At 48.1% G+C, this 21222-nt stretch overlaps 1 protein-coding gene and 1 pseudogene across 2 annotated transcripts in view; one reads left to right on the top strand and one right to left on the bottom strand.

The window, feature by feature from the left end:
• CTU1 (cytosolic thiouridylase subunit 1) overlaps positions 1-21222 on the top strand; it is a 158247-nt gene that overhangs the window by 72522 nt on the left and 64503 nt on the right. The window contains exons 1-2 of one of the 2 annotated variants that reach the window (XM_031004476.3): positions 2380-2881; positions 18938-18990. The gene's annotated coding sequence lies outside the window, so the exon portion shown is untranslated. Of the gene's footprint in view, positions 1-2379; positions 2882-18937; positions 18991-21222 lie in introns of those variants that run through there. The other variant, XM_055370234.2, reaches the window with a different exon arrangement.
• LOC109023106 (myeloid cell surface antigen CD33-like) lies at positions 11636-16804 on the bottom strand (annotated as a pseudogene).

The following is a 21222-nucleotide window of genomic DNA, read 5'->3' as shown; positions in this document are numbered from 1 at the left end:
GCAGGCAGCCTCTCCTCCCTCCCTCAGCAGCCGCAAGGTGGGCACCCCCTTTCTGCACGACGAGATCAACAAGGCAGAGCTGGACACTGTCCCCAAGGAGTCACTGTGCAGTGGGGAGACACTGAGGCTCCTGACATCTGAACTTCCCATGACAGGAGCTTCAGTGCAGGGCTCAGGCAGGTGGGGTCGCTCTCCCCTAGGTTGAGGGTTCAGTCTCAGGAGGACTGAGCAGAGGGATGCGGGGCTGTGGAAGATTTTGTGTGTTGATATGTGCCAAGGACACTGAGGGGAGCCCAGCCTGCAGGAGGCCGGGGAAACTGAGGCTGTTGTTCAGTGAGGCTTGGAAAGGAGGGTCAGGACAGAAGGCGTCAATTTGAAAAGGTCAGACACTTCTCCCTTCGTTGTGGTTACCTGGACATCAGGAGGGGTTTCACCGCCGGCATCTCATTCAGCCACACTTCCCCTGGTTAGTCCACAGCAGGCAGCGTCTGCTGGGCCCAGGGCTTTGCTCCTGCAAGTGCTGCTTCCAGGGGTCCAGGTGAACAGGAGCCATGGAGCGAGGACCCCAGCCCTGGGGCGTACACCCTCAGTGCTGGGCAGGATTATTTTGGAGAAGAAACGTGCACCTGAATTAAACAGAAGACTATTTTTAAGTGTGTGGCTGCAGGCTGAGAGGGAGTGGTGGGGGACCCTGGGAGGTGGAGCCTCCTTAGACCCATGTAAGTTTTCTTGAAACTTTTTTTGGGGGGAAATAGAAGACATATAGATAAAAGTGACCCCAAGAGATCATCTCAGGCAGGGTGCGGTGGCTCACACCTGTAATCCCAGCACTTTGGGAGGCCGAGGCGGGCGGGTCACCTGAAGTCAGGAGTTCGAGACCAGCCTGGCTAACATGGGGAAACCCCGTCTGTGCTAAAAATACAAAAATTAGCCGGACATGGTGGCGCATGCCTGTGATCCCAGCTACGCGGGAGGCTGAGGCAGGAGAATCGCTTGAACCCGGGAGACAGAGGCTACAGAGCCGAGATCGCGCCACTGCGCTGCAGCCTGGGCGACAGAGCAAGGCACTGTCTAAAAAAAAAAAAAAAAAAGGAGCGATTAGTGATTAGGACAGAGACATGCTCAGAAGAAAGGCCACGTGGGACACAGGGAGAAGATGCTACCCGCAAGCCACGGAGAGGCCTCAGAAGGAAGCAATGCTGACCACAGCTTGGTCTCAGACTTCCAGCCTCCAGAAGGGTGGGAAAACAAAGGCGTTGTTGAAGCCACTCGGTCCGTGTTCCTTTCTCAAGGCGGCCCTGGCAAGAGAGTCCATGGAGTGGTCGAGAGGATTCGATGTGTTCCTGTGAGCACCGCCCGGTGTGGACCGCGGTGGATGCAGAGTCCCACAGGGGTCTGGGACAGCCTGTAACATGGGATGCTCAGAGGATGGAAGGAGAAAAGGGAAGGGAAGGGCTCCTCACCAGAGGAAACCTGTGCTGCTGCCGCCCTGTCTCTGACATCCGCAGAGCTGCCCCCTCCACCCACACTCACCCTCCCTCCCCAGGACCGGGCAGGGCTCTCAGCCGCAGCCCCTCGCTGCCCCTGCACCCTGGGCAGTTGCCTCCCATCTATGGGGCGGAGCCGCCTGGGCGTCTGGGCTGGGCGAGGCGGAGCCTGGAGGGGCACCCGCCACGGGCAGGGGAGACAGAGGCGGGCACAGCCTGGCGGGGTCCGGGCTGAGCCAGCGGGGAGGACGGGGCTGTGGGAGCCCAGCGGAGAGGGTGAGGATCCGCGGGCAGGTGGGACAGGTGAGCTGGGAGGTGAGAGATGGGCAGGGCTGCCTGAAAGGCAAGTTCATCCCAGAGCAGCGAGCAGGGCGCAGCCAAAGGCCGTGGGGGCAACAGTGGTGAGAAAAAAACGGCAAAAACTCCGCCTGCCGTGAGCCTGTATCCTAGCGGGGCGGCCACAAAAATATTGTTGAGTAGCAACAAGTGTTTCGAAAGTGTGCAGTGGGTAAAGTGTGAGAAAATAAAGCAGATTTCATCAAGAGGAACGGAGTCCTCAGAGCTGGCTGGAGAGGAGCGTGGTTTCAAGAACGCGGTCAGGAAAGGACTCGCTGAGAAGAAATTTGGCGCCCAAACGTTCCTGGCACCGCCCGCGGCTGCTGATTGGCTCAAGCCCGTAGGATTCGTCTGGGCCTGAAGGTGCGGGGAGGGACTTGCACTTTCAGCTCCTGATTGGCTGTGCGTCAGCTCCCGGAGGCAAGTGTCCGTGGGGGAAAGCTCCATCTGCCTCGCAGATCTGCTGCGCAGTAGGCACCTGAAGCTGCTGATTGGCTACTAAAGAGGCCTGTGCAGCCACTGATTGGCTGTGGGGTAGACGCACAACGTGCGAGGCGCGCGGGCTGGGCCCAGGGCGACAGCGGAGCCTTCACGCCGCTTTCTCCGCGCGCTGACGGAGGATTCCTGGCCTCACAGCAGTGCCTGGGCTGTGGGCGTCCCCGGCAGTCCTCGGCTGCGGGACCTGTATCGGGACTGCGCAAAGTGGGCTTCCAGGAGAGCGGGGCGGCCCTCAGTCAGCTGACCCCTTGGAGCGTGGGGCAGCCCAGGCCCGTGAGGCCGCCAGTGTCACCCTCAGGCCCGCGAGGCCCCCGATCCCCTTGTGGGGTCCAAGGCCCATTCTGGATCAGTCACGAGGCAAGACCGCGGACCCTCAGGAGATCACCAGGAGCCCGCCGCGCATTCCTCCGCCTCCACCGCGCCGGTCACCTGCTCAGCCCGAGGGCAGCCAGCGGCCATCGCCCCAGTGAGGCGGCCGGTGAGGAGCTGAGGCCGTGACCAGGGCAGCGCCCCGCGAGTCAGCGTCAGTGCCCGCGCCAGCCGGTTCCTCAGACAATCAGGTAAGGCGCCCCCATGGCCTGCCCTGGCCAGCAGTTAGCTGGGCTCCTGCCAGTCAGCCTCTTAGGAGGTCGTCCCCTGTAAGGCACGCAGTCGCTAGTCACACGGTTACCGCCTGTGTAGACCAGGTAATCGGGTTCACGCTGTGAGTCACTGGGCTCCCTGGAAACCCAGCCTTTATGCCAATCATCCATAAGCCAGTCAGTGATTGACTGCAGCCCCCCACCCCCACCCACACCCCCACCCACCCGTTGACCCCTTTGGCCTCAAACACGTTCCTCATCCTCTCTGCTCCAGGGTCCGAGGAAATCCAGGTTTGCACATCTTCACTGAACCTCCAACTCCATCTCCTCGTATACTATGTACATATATATGTATATACACACATATACTATGTGCATATATATGTATACACACACATATACTATGTACATATATATGTATACACACATATACTATGTACATATATATGTATACATATATGTATACATATATATGATACTGCATGTAACACCTTGGACTCATCTTAAGAATTTCTGCTGTTCCCATTTGGGTGATGGGAAGCCACTGAAGGGAGCAGAAAAGTGGATTTTTAGAATTTACTCTGTCTTCCCTGTGGAGAACAGATTGGAGGTGGGCAGGGAGCAGGTGAGAGGATAAGTTTCCTCACTGCGTACTGAAGTCCCACTATGGAAAGTGAGTCCCTGAAGGCAAAGACGTACAACTTTCAAAAGCACTGTGGACTTGCTTTGCGCGCAGTAGGTGATAAATATGTGTTGATTGGCAGGCTTACCACATCTACAGAAAGGTAAACACACAAGTAGCACAATCTTGCATAAAGTACTTCTTTAATTTTGGTAAATAAAGCATTATAAAAATATATGTGTCTTCCTTCTCCCTGCTTTGCTTACTCACAACTATAGGGAATAGTTTTGGAAGCCAGATATGAGAGTGAAGAGAAGTTCTTTGGTTTTTCTGTGTATGGCAGGGCCAAATCAGCAAAGAGCTTCTCTGATGTGCGAAGGTGGGTTAGGAGAGAAGAGAGAGGTTTGGGAGCTAATAATCCTGGAGTCTCCATGTCTGGACCTTCCCTTCGGGCTCCCATGTCCAGGATCTTCCTCTGTCCTGAGGGAGAAAGGAACTCAAATTTTTCTCACCTTCCTTCTCTAGAGGTCTCCAACCCTGCCAGGGAAAAAACAGTAGTGATGTCAGATGCCTGAAAAGGCTGGCTCTGGGCTGGGCGCGGTGGCTCATGCCTGTAATCCCAGCACTTTGGGAGGCCGAAGTGGGTGGATCACAAGGTCAAGAGATTGAGACCATCCTGGCCAACATGGTGAAACCCCGTCTCTACCAAAAATAGAAAAATTAGCCGGGTATGGTGGCACGCACCTGTAGTTCCAGCTACTCTGGAGGCTGAGGTTGCAGTGAGCTGAGATCACACCACTGCACTGCAGCCTGGCGACAGAGACTCCATCTCAAAAAAAAAAAAAAAAAAAAAAAGGCTAGCTCTGGGGAGGACCAGCTGGCGAGCCCTGTTGTAGGGTTTGGGGGACTTACATAAGGTTAGATAAGGGATTACCTTGGGGAGGGTGTGATCACCTGGTGTAGTAGATCTTGGAAAGGCCACAGGTGTGGAGGAAGCCAGGCCCCTGCATGGGCACCCCTGAGCCCTCAGAAAGGCACACATAGGGGAATGTTAGAAGGGCATGAAGTTCTTCTCTGTAGGTCTCGGGGCCCTATCACCAGGGCCCAGACTTCCTGCCACTTCATGACTCTGGGGATCAGGACAGCCTGAGTTAGACAGAAACTGCAGGAAGTGTCTAGGGAGAAATCAGGGGTGAGAGCCTTGGAGTGTCTGAGATCACACACACACACAGAGAACAGAAGGCTTCAGACGCAAATGCCAGAAAACACAGAGGAAAATCTTTTCACAGAGTGAAAAAGTGAAAATCTGCTCAGATGGAGAAAGAGAAGTAGCAGCCTTGCACTTATTCAGGCCTAGTGGGAGGACAGCTGCAACATCACAAGGAAACTTTGTTTCCTAAGGTCTTGTAATAGCTGTAAAATATCCTAAGAATCTTGAGTGATTAACACTTTCCTACCAATGATACCCAAGATCAGCTTTATTATTCCCATCTAATTACTGGGGATGCCCATGTATTCTATCCTTTTCCCGGAACTACACCAATCCCTAGTTAATACCCATATCGAGTAAGGAGCCCAAGTCTGAGGATGAAAGCACACCCTGGAGGGTCTCAGTTACCCCTGACCAGCTTCATTAACCTAGGAAGTCACCAGACCCTTCCCTGGGCTCCTGCCACCTTTGCACTGGAGTCTGATCAAGGTTCTGCCTCACAACTCCCAGGGATGATGCTCCACCCACTAGGAGACATTCTGGCCCCTGGGAAGACCCAGGCAGGGGAGCTGTCACTGTCTGTGACAATTTGAGCTCAGATGCTTCCCAACTCTGCAGAAGGTCTTGAACCCAGAGGCTAGCGTCCTAGTCCTAGCCCAGAAGGGTAGAGGGGTGAGAAGCATCCAGGCCTGCTTGAGAGGGATGGATGGAGTCAGGGGTGTGGCAGACAATCAGGACTGGGTGGTGCTGGGTTCTTCTCTCTGGCCCCTTTTCCCACTGCTCCAGTTAACTCACAAGTAGTGTCTGTCCTGTGGACAGTGTCTGTCCATGCCACCTGGCTGAGCCACAGGGAAGGAGGAGGCTTGGTAAGCTCCTGTTTACTGATCTCTGTACTGCTCTTTAAATACCTTGCTTTATACCAGTCTCTCTCTCTCTCTCTCTCTCTCTCTCTCTCTCTCTCTCTCTCTCTCTCTCTCTGTCACATACACACACACACACACACACACACACACACTTCTGAAAGTGAGAGACTAGACTTTACAGTTGATAAAGGAGCAAACCGAGGGTCAGGAATATTAGACATTATGACTGGATCTCTTTTTCCAGTTCTGCCCACTGGTCTCAGTATCTCTGGGCTGGAAACGAGAGCCTCAGGCCTGATGGAGAATGATAGCGCTTCATGGCCACTTGTTTCTGGCTCACACTGATCCCCTTTTTGAGTGATGTGGGACTCTCCTGATGTTGTTGGTCGGGGGATCCCCTTCCACCCAGGAGAGGATGAACCTTAGGAGCTCGCCTAGCTGCCTTCTGCTGCTGGGTCAGGGGCTGTGAAATGATGAGTTGGGGTGTCCTCCCTCAGGTCGGGGGAGATGCAAGATCCCTGGCCTCTGTGTTGTTCCTCCAGTCATGGGGTCTTAAACCAGCTCAGCTTCTTCTTATCACACTTCAGAGTTCTCCTTTGGTGTCTCTTGAACCATCTACAGGATTTATAGTTTTGCTTAGAGGGTTGGAGCAGGGACAAAATGGGCCGATGTCATCTTGTCTGGACAGGAAATCTAATTGTAAACTTTTAATGTTTTAGTGGACAGATTGATCCCTATCACCAGCCAGCCGTTATCATAGAAAGACATGTGACTCAGCTGTCCCTCTGGGGGATAAGGGAGTGAGGTTTTGGCATCATGGCTTTTTAAAGCAACACCAGAATCTTCCATCTGTTTATTTAAGGGTCATTATGAACTTATGGCATAATGCGTTCACCCCGTCATGGTTTGGGTGCTGCTGGTAAAGTTGGGGCTGTTTTTCTTAAAATGATTTTTATATTTCACTTAGGCTTTTTAGGAAGGTGGTTAGAGCTTCTGCTTCCCTCTATCTTCTTAATGTAGACATCCACTTTTGAGGTCATTTTGAAAAATAAGAAGGTGTTAGCCTGATGGTGGCATGGTGACAGTCCTTCGTGGAGGAGGGACGTGGATGCACACCAACAGGGAGAGATGCATCTGAATGGGGTCCACAGAGCATGGCTTGAGTGTAGGCTGTGCCATTGAGAAGTAGACTGGGTGAAATTCAGGGGAACCTAGAGTAGAGGCCAGCACACTACAGCCCGTGGGGTGCCTGTTTTAGTAAATATCATTTTGCTAGAACACGGCCATACAATTCATTTGCAGATTGTGGCTGCTTTGGTGCTACAATGGCAGAGCTGAATAGTTGCAACAGAGACCTTATGGCTTGCAAAGCTGAAAATATCTACTGTCTGGCCTTTTACAAATGAGGTTTGCTGATCCCTCACTTAGAATTTCACGTTGAGAAGCTTCAAATTCTTGTGGGTTGAGGAGCTAGGGAACTATTTTGACTATGTTCAGCCCTGAGTTTTAGAAAATTCCCAAAGTGCTAATATCTGGCTTTGCCAGTAGCAGGACCTAAAGGAGACAGAAAATTTGACAGCAGACAGGTGAGATGGAAAGAAAAGATTCAGGAGTAGAGAGAGATGATGTTGGAGGGCAAGTCAGGGAAGACATCTCTGGTGGGGTTTTGAGCATCGAGTGAGACAGACATGTTGCTGATACAGTTTCAGGGATGAGACCATCACGACTCTGGACCAAATGTCACTATTGCCTTCTGTTCGAGGGGGAAGGAACCGTTATGCACCAAACTGTCACTATGCACCAGGAGTGGTGTTTTTCATGTGTAGCTTTATTTAATCCTCACAATATCTCTGTGAGATAGGACGTCTTGCACCCATTCTACAGAGCACAAAATGGAGACATGGAAGGTTAAGAAGCTTGCATGATATCATACACTTAGCAAATGAAAGAGCACAGATTTGATTCCAGGACTCCTTGCTTGCAAAGTCTAAGATGATGTTAGTATAGCAGGAAAGTTCCATAATGTCTATAAACCCATTGCCTGTGGGGTATTAAATCTCCAATAATCAGCCTTTGGCCCCCTGCCTATAGAGGATCTGGATCTTCTGGCTAAGCCTGATGCTCTTGTGGGTTCCTCACTGGGTCCTGACCTGTGAGTATTCAGTGGAGGTGCCCTTGGAAGGATTCATCCCATGAAAGCTGAGGGAAGCATAATGCAGCTCCTCACCCCATGGTGGGGGCAGCCCCTGAAGAGCTTCAGAGGTCAGAGGGGCCATGTAACTTGGACCTCTTCTGATGTTCCATGTGGAGAGAAAAGAAGTTGTTCAGAGCAGGACAGTGGGGAGGTGGCTGGACAGTAAGCAGAGAGAGTCCATTAAGAAAATTTGAACCTGACAGGATGTTTGTTTACTTTTCCATTTTTTTTCATCAAATGTTTCTGAATTAAGGCTCCACTTACTCAGTTAAGCAACACTGGTAACACTTATTGGTTGATACTTGGTACTTACAAAGGTCATACATCTGTTGAACCTGAGCTGAACCCCAGATCTCTGGGACCTCCTATGTGCTGGACACTGGATCCTCAGGAGGGAGCAAAGCAGACCAGAGCAGGGGTGGGGGCTGTGACTTCCAGTACTTGAGGGGATGAAGACAGAAACATACAGGTAATTGTAAATTTTGACAGTGTGCAGCTGAATAGGAGAGAGTAGAATGATGGAGGCCTAATTAGATCCAACCATGTCCTTGTGGAGCTCACAGTATGGTAGGGGAAGCCATGGGAATGCAGTTAACTCAAGGGGTGAAAAGCCCTACACAAACAGGGAACATGGTATCATGAGAGACACAAGAGCAGATGCTGCCAGAAATGGCAAGTCTACAGGGCACGACCATATTCTGCTGCAGGCCCATTTCTTGGTTCTAGATTTGGTGCAGTGTTTCTCCAAATAGTACTTGGCACTGACGGTTTCTGCCTCCTCTCCTTCCATTCTCTCTTGAACTCTTTCTAGTCAAGAGATCTTCCTCTACCAGGCAACCAGATCTGCTTTTGTCAGTACCAGTTGTGATACAACTTAGCTAAATTCAAATAGTCGTTTCTCAAACCCTATCTTACCAGACTTACCAGCATTTGAAACAAATGACCAATCTCTCCTTGAAACTCCAGCCCCCGTTAGCCACCAGCACCTGAACTTGCACTCTCCTGGTCACTCATTTCTCCTCAGCGGCTGCTCTATACAGTCTTCTTGCTGTTTCCACCTCTTCTCCCTGACACTAAATGCTGGAGGGTCCCGTGGCTGTGTCCGTGGACCCCTTCTCTTCTTTGTGGATTCATCCATCATCAAACCTTAATGTGGAGGCTCCCAAACCTGTGTATCTCCCACCTGGACCCCTTTCCTGAGCTTCAGACTCCTGCCTTCTACCTACAATCCCTACGTAGGTGGCTTGGGACCACCTCCAAATTACAGTAACCAAAACAATATTTGATCTACACTTAAGAATATTCTCCTCCTGCAGGGTTGGCAATTTTAGTTGTTGGCAGTTAAATTATTTAAGTCTCCATTCTGGGTAACCACATGGGCATCATCTTTGGCACCTGTGGGCATCTGTGACATCTATGGAGGTGTAATCAGACTCTCCATGATATTATTGAGGTCATGGATGTCTTCATGGATATCCATGACATCTATGATATCTGTGGACTCACCTGTGATATCTGTGGCACCTATCAAGCAGAGGCCGTGAGCTATCTTTGCTCTTACCCTACGTGCACTCCGTCACTCCATTCGCAAATACTATTGGCTTCATCTTCAAGATGTGTCCAGAACCCAACTTCTCCACATGAGATTCATCATTCTTACCCAGGACTATGTCTGCATCATCTCTTCACTGGATTCTCTGTATCCACTAATCTGGTCTCCTCTCATCTATACTTTCTCACACAGCAGCCTGAGTGACCCCACTAAAGTAAGTGTCATTTCATCTCATTCTTTTGCTCAAATGCATAAATAAGTGTAATGGACTCAGGACACTGCAATATTTGTAGCCTCCATCTCTCTCCAACTTCATTTCCTACATTTCCTACCCACCTGTGCTCAGTTCTCATATCCCACATGACTCTGCTTTTTCTAAGCCTCTTTGCAGCTCACCATTCTCACCTCCTGTGCTGGGTAACCATTGATATGCTCTCTCTCATGGTGAGTTACTTTTGTCCACATGAGAATTTCCTAGAAATGTACTCATTTGTGTCTGTATTCTGTCATCTCAGCAGTAATATTTTTGGAAACTGAACCAAGTTGTTGAATGTGCATTGTAACATCTCCAATCTGGACCCCTCTCTTGAGCTCCTGACAGTTACATCCAGCTGTCTCCCTCCTATTCCCATTCTGATGTCAGGTGGATTCTCAGAATTAATCATTCTCTAGGAAAGTCCTTCCCTCTTCAGTCCTCTGTGGACACAGCTCCTTCCTTCCAGGTGCCCAGGGGAACATTCTGGCCTCGTCCTTTGTATTGCCTTCCCCTCACTGAACACATCGTTAGCCTGTGATCCTTATTAGCTTGATCTTCCACACACATCCAAAAACATGTCCTCACCCCACCCTGCCTCGCTGGCTCAGCCCTCATCCCTCCTCCTGGAGGACCCAGCAGTGCCTTCCCAGTCTCCCTGTGGCTGCCGTGACCCACTTGGGCCTGCTCTGACCCAGGCATTTGAGGTCAGAGTGAGAGTCCAGTTGTGTCTCTGCCCTTCCCAAAGGCTCCAGTTTCCTGTATGCACTGCAGCACCCCACGCAGTCTGCAGCATCCTTCCTGCTGCTCCCCTCCTTACCCTTCCTCTGCTCTAAGACATGGGGCTCTGGTTGAGTCCACAACCCCCAGGCCTGCTGCTGCCTCTGAGCAATGCACTTGCTCTTCCCCTTATCCTTTTCCTGGGATGCTTTTCTCTTATTCAGACTCAGAGCCTGCCTCTTCAGCACCTTCATGTCTTTGCCTAAACGTCACCTCTTTCCACTATCAGATATAGAAACTGTTTCCCAGTATAGTCTGTGCTTATTTCCCTGTGTTATTTTTCTCTAAACAAATATCTCTATCCAACATGGGAAAAAATATTTTACTTATTTCTTTTTATTTGTATCCTTCTGCTCTTCAGAACAACAGCTTGATGACAGAGCTCTTTGAGTCTGTATCTATTGATGAACTTCTTGCACATACGGAAATGCTGGCACATAGTCATTATATATATTCAGTATAGTTACTGAATATGTCTACAAATTAATGAACAAATGCCACATCTCCGCTTAATATCATACAAGGATTACACAAAAATACACACACCTGGGTGACATTTAAGACAACCTGAAGGATGATAAGGACCTGGATTGGCAGGAATGGGGAGGAAGGCCATTTCAGGAGAAGTAACTACACATGCAAAGTCTCAGAATCACAGAGGGCTTGGCCTGGTGGGTGTAGGGAGACTTTGGGTGATGCAAGGAGAAGAGGGATCTGGAGCAGAGTCCAGCAGAAGACAGATAGTGAAAGGCCTTCGGTCCAGGCGGTGGCACTTGCACTTCATTCTCCAGCAATGAAGAAGAAACATGGCCATTCAGACTGTGGAGGAACTGGATGAGGAGATATCTGGAAGCACAGTCTGGAGACCTGTGTTGGGGAGAGATGGAGGCAGGAGGTGAAAAGGGTTCAGTGATCAGGGAAGAGGTGAGGCCGCAAGAATGACTAGGGTCAGGATGGAGAAAAGGGCATCAAGATGAGCCCTGCTTAGGAGAAGGAGGGACAAGAGCTAGTAATTTATGGGATCTAGAGAAGGGAGGGGGGTCAAGATGCAGACCCACACCCAGGTTCTGACTTTAGAGATGAGGCCTCTTTGTCATCTGCAGGATGAAGAACCCACATCCCAGGAAAAGTAGGTTTGAGGAGGAAGACAGTTGGCTTAACTTTGGCCATGATGGGCAGGGCAATCCTGGAGGCCATTGTGGAGGAGGTATCCAGCAAGATGTTGAAGGGTGAGAGGCCCACATCACTCACCTGAGAGATTAACCCATGACAGCATATACATTCTCCTCAACCTCCACTGCCCTCACCGCCTTCTTCTTGTGGAAACTGACACTGAGTGAAGAGACAAGGACCTGTAAGTGTGGCCACATGAAGGGAGCAAAGGGCAGCCAACTCACCTTCCTGTGCCCTGCTAGAGGCTGGAGGATCACGGGGAGGAAGAGCAGGTCTAGGCCTCCTTGATGACAGCAGGAAGCTCCCCATCCTGGCATTTGGCCCTCAGTTGGGACAGACACAAACTGACCACAAATGGCCCATGTGTAATTCTCACCACCAATTCAGCCTCCAGCCTGGCCCCAGGACCACGTAAACTGTCTGCATACCCCCAGGATTGAGATTCTGGGATTCAGCATCATGTCCTCTGCCCTCCCCATGCCTGTCCTTGGTCTTCAGGCAGTGCTTACCTGAGGATGATGAGGCAAAGGCAGAGAAGCAAGATCTTCACAGCCACTACCCCCACGGCCAAAACAACCACCTCTTCCACGGTTCCTGATTTCCCTGCAAAAAGGTGGGATGAGGCCCATTCACCTGCTAAACCACAATCCATGTCCTTCCTCTCCCAAGACAACTTGGACATTGGTTCTTCAGATCCTTCCTGCATCCTTGGATGTGGTATCACATCAGCCCAGGGCTCACTCTAAGCTGTTCCCTGACTGTCCAGCAGTTGGAAGAAGAAATGATACATAATTTGGACTTTATCAAAATTAAAAACTATTTTGCATTGATTGGCACTATCAAGAAAGTGAATAGACAGCCCACAGAATGGGAAAATACATTTGTAAAGCACGGATCTGATAAGGGTGCAGTATCCAGCATATATAAAGGGCATGTAATTTACAAACCACTCAAATTACAAACAACCCAAATTAACCTATTAAAAAGTAGACAAAGAACTTGAGTGAAAACTTCTGCAAAAAGATACAAATATCAATTAGTCTATGGAAATATGTTCAATACCATTTATCAGTATCTTAATGCCTGTTGAAGCCACAATGAATTACTACTTCACATGCACTAGAAGACCATAGTTCTTTTAAAAAAGGAAAACGAGAATGTTCAAAAGAATACGGAGAATTTGCAACTCTGTACACTGCTGGTGCAATGTAAAGTGGTGCTGACACTGGATAATAGTCTGGCATTTCCTCAAAAAGTTAAACACAGAATTACAATATGACCTAAAAATTACACTCCTAGGGCTATGCTCAAGAGAAATAAAAACATAGGTTCCAACAAAAAGTTGTACATGAATGTTCCTGGCAGCATTATTAGTAACAGTCAAAAAGTGTGAACAGCTCTAATGTCTATCAACTGAATAATGAATGAGCAAAACATGGTCTCTCCATACAATGGGATATTAGGTTTCAAAAAGAATGAAGTATTCATGCATAGTACTGGGGTGAACCTTGACAGCATTACGTTATGTGAAAAAAAAATCAGACACAAGAGGCTGTTTTTTGTGTGATTCCACTTATATGAAATGTCCGAAATAGGCAAATCTGTAGAGACAGAAGGCAGATTAGTGCTTGCCAGAGGAGGGGATAATGGGAAGTGACTGCTTAATGGGTACAGAGTGGATTTTTGACGTAAAGAAAATGTCCTGGCATTAGATCATGGTTATGGTTGTACAATATGTGACTAAAAGCCAGTTTAGCGTATAATTTAAAATGATTAAAATTGTGAATTTAATGTTATATGAATTTTATCTCAATTAAAAAGTGCATATAAATTAAAAAATTATATGGAGATACCAGTTTTCACCTAATACTGGCAAAAAGCGAAAGCTTTCATTCCACATTGGGTTGATGAAGACACACTTTCGGCTGGGTGCGGTGGCTTATGCCTGTAGTCCAAGCACTTTGGAAGGCTGAGGTAGACAGATTGCCTGAGCTCAGGAGTTGGAGACCACCCTGGGCAACATGGTGAAACCCATCTCTACTAAAATACAAAAAATTAGCCGGGCGTGGTGGCAGGCACCTGTAGTCTACCAGCTACTCGGGAGGCTGAGGCACGAGAATTGCTTGAACCCATGAGGCGGAAGTTGCAGTGAGCTGAGACAACGCCACTGCACTCCAGCCTGGGTGACAGAGTGAAAGTCTCAAAAAAAAAAAAAAGAAAAAGAAAAGAAAACACTGTCACCCCATGCTGTTGGGAATGTAAACATATCCACCATTGACTGAGAACAATTTGGCCTATCTCTCAAAATCAGAAAGAATATAAGACCCAGCTATTTTGCTTTAAGTAACTGATTCCGCAGACATAGACATACACTGGCAAAGTAGATAGAAGACTGTTCAATCCATTGTTTCTGTTGGTAGAAACATGATATTCCATTTCAAGAAGATATATACAGAATTAGGATCCAACTCTTCAATGGAACACTACACAGTCTGAGAGTGAGGATAGTCTGTGCTGCTGATACCAAACGACCTCTGAGATCCTTCCAGAGAATACACCAGGGCTCAGAGCAGCCAGGATGAACACTCTTTGATTCTGGGGAGGAGGACAAGCATCTGAGAACAGACTCTGCTATGGATTTAGCATTTTTGCCCATGGGATTGTATCACCTGTCCAGAAGTACATTAAACTACTGGGAAAAATTTAAAGTTGAGGCTGGAGGAGTATTTAGGAGGTAGATGATAAGGGGCTCAAAGGCTAGTCCTGCTGTATGAATATCACTCTGTCCTTATTGTGGGGCCAAGGGGTGTGTGTTTGGAGGAGTCTGTGGAGGAGTCTGCGGACAGGTGTGGGTGGCAAGCCACCCAGGTGCCGAGGCAAGAGACTGAGGGCACAAGCTGTTCCAGTGTAATAAAATATATAAAACCACAAGAGTTATACTAGATCATGATCATAGACATGATTATACATGAATATCATTAATCATTAGTTTGTAGCAATTACTCCTTATTCCAATATTATAATAATCCTCGTTCTACAATTATAACCTAGGAAAAACCAGGCTATACAGAGATAGGTGCTGAAGGGACATAGTGAGAAGTGACCAGAAGACAAGTGTGAGCCCTCTGTCATGCCCAGAAAGGGCCACTAGAGGGCTCCTTGGTCTAGCGGTAACGCCAGCATCTGGGAAGACGCCCGTTGCCAAGCAGACCGTGGTCTAGTGGTAGCGTCAGTGCCAAGGAAAAACACCCGCTACTTAGCAGACCAGGAAAGGGAGTCTCCGTTTCCCTGGGGGAGTTTAGAGAAGACTCTACTCCTCCACCTCTTGTGGAGGGCCTGACTCATGTCAGGCCCACCTGCAGTTATCTGGAGGCCTAACCGTCTCCCTGTGATGCTGTGCTTCAGTGGTCATGCTCCTAGTCCGCCTTCATGTTCCATCTTGTACACCTGGCTCTGCCTTTTAGATAGCAGTAGCAAAATTAGTGAAAGTACTAAAAGTCTCTGATAAGCAGAAATAATGGTGTAAGCTGTCTCTCTCTCTCTTTCTCTCTGCCTTGGCTGCCAGGCAGGGAAGGGCCCCCTGTTCCAGTGGACACGTGACTCACGTGACCTTATCAATCATTGGAGATGACTCACACTCTTTACCATGCCCCTTTTGCTCTGTATCCAATAAATAACAGCGCAGCCAGGCATTCGGGGCCACTACCGGTCTCCGTGTTTTGGCAGTAGTGGTCCCCCAGACCCAGCTATCTTTTATCTCTTTGTCTTGTGTCTTTATTTCTGCAACTCTCTCGTCTCCAAACATGGGAGAAAAACCTACCGACCCTGTGGGGCTGGTCCCTACAGACAGGTGCGCAGGTGTCCATGGGAGCTGAGGATAGGGAGGGTCCCTGAGTTGGCCAACAAGGAGTCTCTGGTTACCATGGTGAGTCAGGATGAGGCAGGAGCCCAGCTCTTCCCTGAGCTGAAGGCCCTGCTCCTCCAGCCTCCAGATGGGGACTCTGTCCTACCTGTGCCGTCTTCTAGGGAGGCTTCAATCACTGGGTTCATTAGAGGATCTAAGCCAGCAAGAGAGGATTTCTCATTTAGTTGGGGTGGGAGTGAGATGAAGGTAGGCGCTCCTCTAGAAGCCCGCAGAAATGGCAATTGACAGCTTGGGTCCTTCTAGTTCCCCTACTCAGCAAGGCCTCCAAGACACAGCCACCAAGTGGCCCCAGTCCTGGACCTCCTCTCTCCTGGTCCTCTCCCCATTCACACCCTCAGGGACCCAGGCATCCTGGCCCCATCACTCACAGGAGACACTGAGCTGGATGGTTCTCTCCGTGGTCACACCAGCTCCAGGGAATGTCACCTGACAGGTGAGGTTGGTGCCGTGGTCCTGAGGCCGTGGGATGATCATGAGCACTGAGGAGTGGAGGGTCCTGGGGCCCAGGGAGGTGGGGGCAGCTGACATCCAGGAGAAGATGGGGGGCGTTCCCTGCTCACAGACCCAGGGCACAGAGCAGGTCAGATTGCTGGGATGGCCAGACTTTAGGAACTCCGGGATGAGGATGTCAGGCCTGTGGGTCAGGGCTGTTGTGGACAGAGGTGGGGACGCAGGATCAGGAGGGGGATCCAAGGTGCAGCCTTGTGGGAAGCTCAGGCTCTGGTCCAGTTCCTCCCCTGAGCCTGACATGCTTTATTCCCATCCCCATTCCAGGACATGAATCCCATCTGAGCCCTTCCCAGTGGCCCCCATAACCTTCCCCTTGTGCCACTCCTGGAGCCCATGCCTTACCTGTCACATACACAGAGAGTGGGGAATATTTGTAACTAAATTTTGTTCTTCCTCTCGCCACCCGAAAGAAGTACGAACCGTTGTCCCTCCTCTTCGCGTCTCTGATGCTCAGGGAGCAGTTGTTCCTTGAGGGGTCACCGAGGAGGTGGAATCGGCCCTGGGTCTCCTTCTGCACTTTTTGAGTTGTTTGTGGCCACTGGAGTCTCCTGGTCTACACTGACCCCTTCCCGGAACCAGTAGCCATAAGCAGGGGTAGAATCTTTCCAGCCATACTCGAGGTAGAAGACCGAACAGTGCACAAAGATGCACAGACTCTCCTGCACCGTCACGGGCTCTGGCATCTCCAGCCGGAATCTTGCATCCTGAGCGAGGGCCCCTGTGGAGACATGAGGGTCAGATGGGCTCATCCCCACGGCCCCTCTCCCCAGGGCCACTCACCTGCCCACAGCAGGGGCAGCGGCAGCAGCAGCGGCAGCATCTCTGAGGCAGAGGCTTCCTGGGCTTCCTGTGTGAGCAGAGAAGAGGGCTGTGGGGAGGAGCATGAGATCTTGGCAGTTCACAGAAGAGGAACCTCAAACCCACACGTGGTCAGAGGTCATCCGCCTCTGCACAGAGTGGAGGGAGACTGCAAAGCCAAGTGACCTCAGAGACCTGCCCAGAGGGGAGCAGAGAAGGAGCAGAGACCACTTCCTGCCTCCCACCTCAGGTCTTCCGTCCAATGCCAGAGCCTGGACCAGGACCTCTGGGGACATCTGAAGCATGGGACACCTGTGTCTAAAACCCTCTCACTCTGAAGTGTTTTTCTGTGAACCATTGTTTACGTCTGGGAACTGGTCACTTCTGGCCCCAGACAGTCACAGCCTCATCTTGAGCCATGAGATAGTCGATCCTGCAGGATGTAGGATTCTGTAGGGTCTATGGGAGTGTCTGGGACTGAAAAAATGAAGAGTGGTCCTAGGTGCAGTGAAGGTGACAGCCATTCATTCATTCACCAAATATATAGTGAGCATCTGTATGTAGGTGGGGATGGAGAGAAGAAGAGATAGCACTGACCTGGCCCCTGCCCTTGAGATGCTCCCTATCCATAGCCTCATGTCCTTAGCACACACACACACTGTCTGGCTTTAGAGCTGCAGACACTGATGAGTTTGCCATGTGTCATGGTAGCATATTGGGTATTTTTAAAGAAATGTGACTATAGAATTTTTCCCTGATAAATAGTATACAGATTTGCAGTTTCAATGACACCTCTAAAATAAGAACCATGCAGCATCTTCACGTAAAACATAAAGAAGGACACATGTTCTATGAACCAGTGTAGAAGAAACTCCTTTTCGGTTAATGCTGCCTCTCAGTGTAGTGTGGGCAGGAGCGATTTTTTTAAGGTCCTCATCATAGAGATTGGCATTTCCTTTCATGAAAAAACGTGCTTCTCACCGTTACATGTGGCCCAAAGACAATAGTTTCCGATAATATGAGTGGAATATACAGACAAAATTAAAATTTCAGGCTTAGTTTTTATGTTTATGACTATTTGTCTTTCGTGAGTTGCTTGTTTGGGCATTAATTGTCTTGCTGGAATTTAGTTTTTCACAGGTTTCCTAACCCTCTTGCTCCCTCTTGTTTGTCAGAAGTCTCAGACAGGCCAGGCGCTGTGGCTCAAGCCTGTAATTCCAGCACTTTGGGAGGCTGAGGCGGGTGGATCATGAGGTCAGGAGATCGAGACCATCCTGGCTAACACAGTGAAACCTTGTCTCTACTGAAAATACAAAAAAATTAGCCGGGTGTGGTGGCGGGCACCTGTAGTCCCAGCTACTCAGGAAGCTGAGGCAGGAGAATGGCATGAACCCGGGAGGCAGAGCTTGCAGTGAGCCGAGATCGCACCACTGCACTCCAGCCTGGGCAACAGAGCTAGATTCTGTCTCAAAAAAAAAAAAAAAAAAATCTCAGACAATGTGATCGTGCTGATCTCTTATCTGAGATTTGGAAATCTGCCTTCCTAGATCCTGTGGCACAGATCTGACTGTACCCAGCTATCACCTTCCTGACAAGCACACAACTAAATGTCCTGGCCCATTCTGTTTATAGATAAAAAGAATTTTAGGTTCAGTGACATGATTTTCCATCTCACTCTGTGTAGTATGCATCTGGCAAATCCTCAAAATCCAGGGCATAATAATATTTGGTACCATATATTAGTAAAATCTTTGTAACAGTATTATCTAGGTAAATGTTCATTTGTCCTTGCTAATGTAGACAGCCATTTGCATTCTTAATATATAAGGAATTGAGTCTTTAATAAGTAACATAATACCTTGTAAGTTCTTTAAAAAGTAAGAATGTAGCACATAATAGGAATGCAATAATTTGGTCTTAATAGTAAAGCTAATTATATTGTATTTATGGGTCAGAATGTTAAACATGAAGATGTGAATTTCACTGGATGTATTTAGTGAACTTTATTAGGCATAATTTACATGAAATAAAATGCACACACCTGAAATGTTCATTTCAGTGAGTTTTGATAAGTGTATGCAGCCCCGCTGTGACTGCCACAGTCAAGATACACAACACTTCTTCCACTCTAATGGTTTTCCATGTTTCTTTGCAGCTCACCATTCCCATCGCTTATGCTGGGCAATCATCAATATACCCGCTGTCATGGTGAGTTAGTTTGTCTACTTGAGAATTTCCTAGAAATATACTAAAAAATTGTGTCTGTATTCTGTCACTCAGCAATCATTTTTTGAAACTGAGCCAAGCTGTTGTATATGCCTGTAGTTCACAATGTGTTATTGCTAAGTAGTATTCCATTGTATGGATATACTGTTATCTTTTATTTACTCACCTATTGATAGACATTTAAGATTTTCCAGTTTTTTTCTATAGGTATCCAAGTAGAAGTCTTTTTATAGACATGTTTTTATACTCATTTATACACAAGATGTGGAATTTTTAGTTCAAATAATACCTGCATATTTAATTTTTGTAGGAATTGCAGAATCGTTATCCAAATGGCTTTGACTTTTACCACTACTCCCAGCCATGCACCAGAATTCCTGTAGCTGTACACCTTTATTAACACTTGGTATTGTCAGTCTTTATATTTTAACAATTCTAGTGAGAGCGTAGTGTCATCTCTAGTGTATTTTGAATTTAGGTACCATCAATTTCATCAATTGAGTATTTCTCATATGCAATTATTTGAGGTTTGACAGATATGTGTAGCTACATACCCACAACCACAGTCAAGACACTACCAAGTGCCATTACTTAAAACATTCCCTCCTGATGTTCCTTGGTAGGCAACTGTCCCTCCCTATTTAATTCCTGTAAAAACACTAATCTATTCTCTACCCTACTGATATGCCTTTTAAAGAATGTCATATAAACGGAATCATTCAAAATGTAGCCTTTAAAATCTGGATTCATTCACTCGGTTTAATGCATTTGGGGCTCGTCCATGTGATGGGGTGTTGTTTTTAAATTGCTGACTCATACCTCATTGTTTTCATAGATCCCCATTGTATACATTTACTGGCTGGTGACTATTGTTTTTAGGTTTTAGGTTTAGGTTTGGTGACTATAAAGTAAAACTAGTATAAATATTCACATGCAGATTTCTGTGTGTGGACACTAGTTTTTTTATTTCTCTTGGGTAAATACCTAGGAGTCGGGTGCTTGGTCATATGTGTAAGTTCGAATTTATAAGAAATTGCCAAACTGTTCTCCAAAGTGGGTGTACCATTTTACATTCCCACCAGCAGAATATGTGAGTTCTGGTTACTCTACGTTTTCATTAACATTTGGTATTATCAGGATTTAAAAAAAAATTTCTTTGGGTTTTGTTTTGTAGCCATTCTAATAGGTATGTACTGCTACCTCATTCTGGTTCTAATCTGTGATTTCGTAACAGCAAATGGTGTTGAGAATGCTTTCATGTGATTATTTGCCATCAGTTTTTCTTATTTGGCGAGGAGGCTGATCAAATATTTAGTGCTTTTTAAAATTTGTGTTAAAATATACATTAAAAAATTACAATTTTAACCATTTTTCAGTGCACAGGTAAGTGGCACTAAGTACATTCACACTCTTATGCAATTATTAATCATTGATCTCCGGAAATTTCTTCATCTTGCCAAATTGAAACTCTGTACCAACTAAATGATAACTTCCTATTCCATCCTGCCCCCAGCCCATGGCAACCAACTTTCTACTTTCTTTGTCTATGAATTTGAGCACCTCTGGGAGATTGTGGGGAAAGAACTGAGAAAAATTCTTCTCCAGATCCATTTCTCTGTTCCTTTTTGGGTCTCTGCAACATGACCTCAGTTCTCTCAGGAAGCCCCAAAACCTGTGAAACTAACCTGTGCTTGCAGCTCTGCTTGCTGCCAGAAACAAAGGCTGGGAGCCAGCAACAGGAACCAGCCAGGGGATGAGTTCAGCCCAGACGTGCTGCCTGGACCTGGATTCCTGCCTCAGTGCAGGCCTTGACCTGATTTCTTGCTTCATTACCATACTAAAATCTCCATTCAGGGGTGAGAACTGTGCCTTGCTAGGCACAGAAGGTGCCAAGTATAAAAGAAAACACAAGAGTGTGCACACTTCAGCCCCTTCTGGAGGAACCCACCTTTTTCCAGATCTGCCTGCCTCAGTCTCCAACTACCTGCCCTAAGGGCCCTTAAGATCCCCTTTTACCAACCCCTGGGAGAAGGTGCTTTGCACATGAACTCCCTTTCTCCATTTCTTGATCAATGAATAAAGTTTCTTCTCTGCTTTGCCGATCCTGGTCTCATTCTATTGGCATAAGTGGCAGGGGGCAGAGAAAGGACCCACTAGGGCCAACTCACCCCTCCAAGGGCGGGTAACATTTGCAGCAAACTCCTCAAGAGGTTG

Source organism: Gorilla gorilla, chromosome 20, assembly GCF_029281585.2.
Source record: "Gorilla gorilla gorilla isolate KB3781 chromosome 20, NHGRI_mGorGor1-v2.1_pri, whole genome shotgun sequence".
NCBI lineage: Eukaryota > Metazoa > Chordata > Mammalia > Primates > Hominidae > Gorilla > Gorilla gorilla.
The sequence above is the reverse complement of the archived record's forward strand: the minus strand, read 5'-3'. Positions and strand labels throughout refer to the sequence as shown.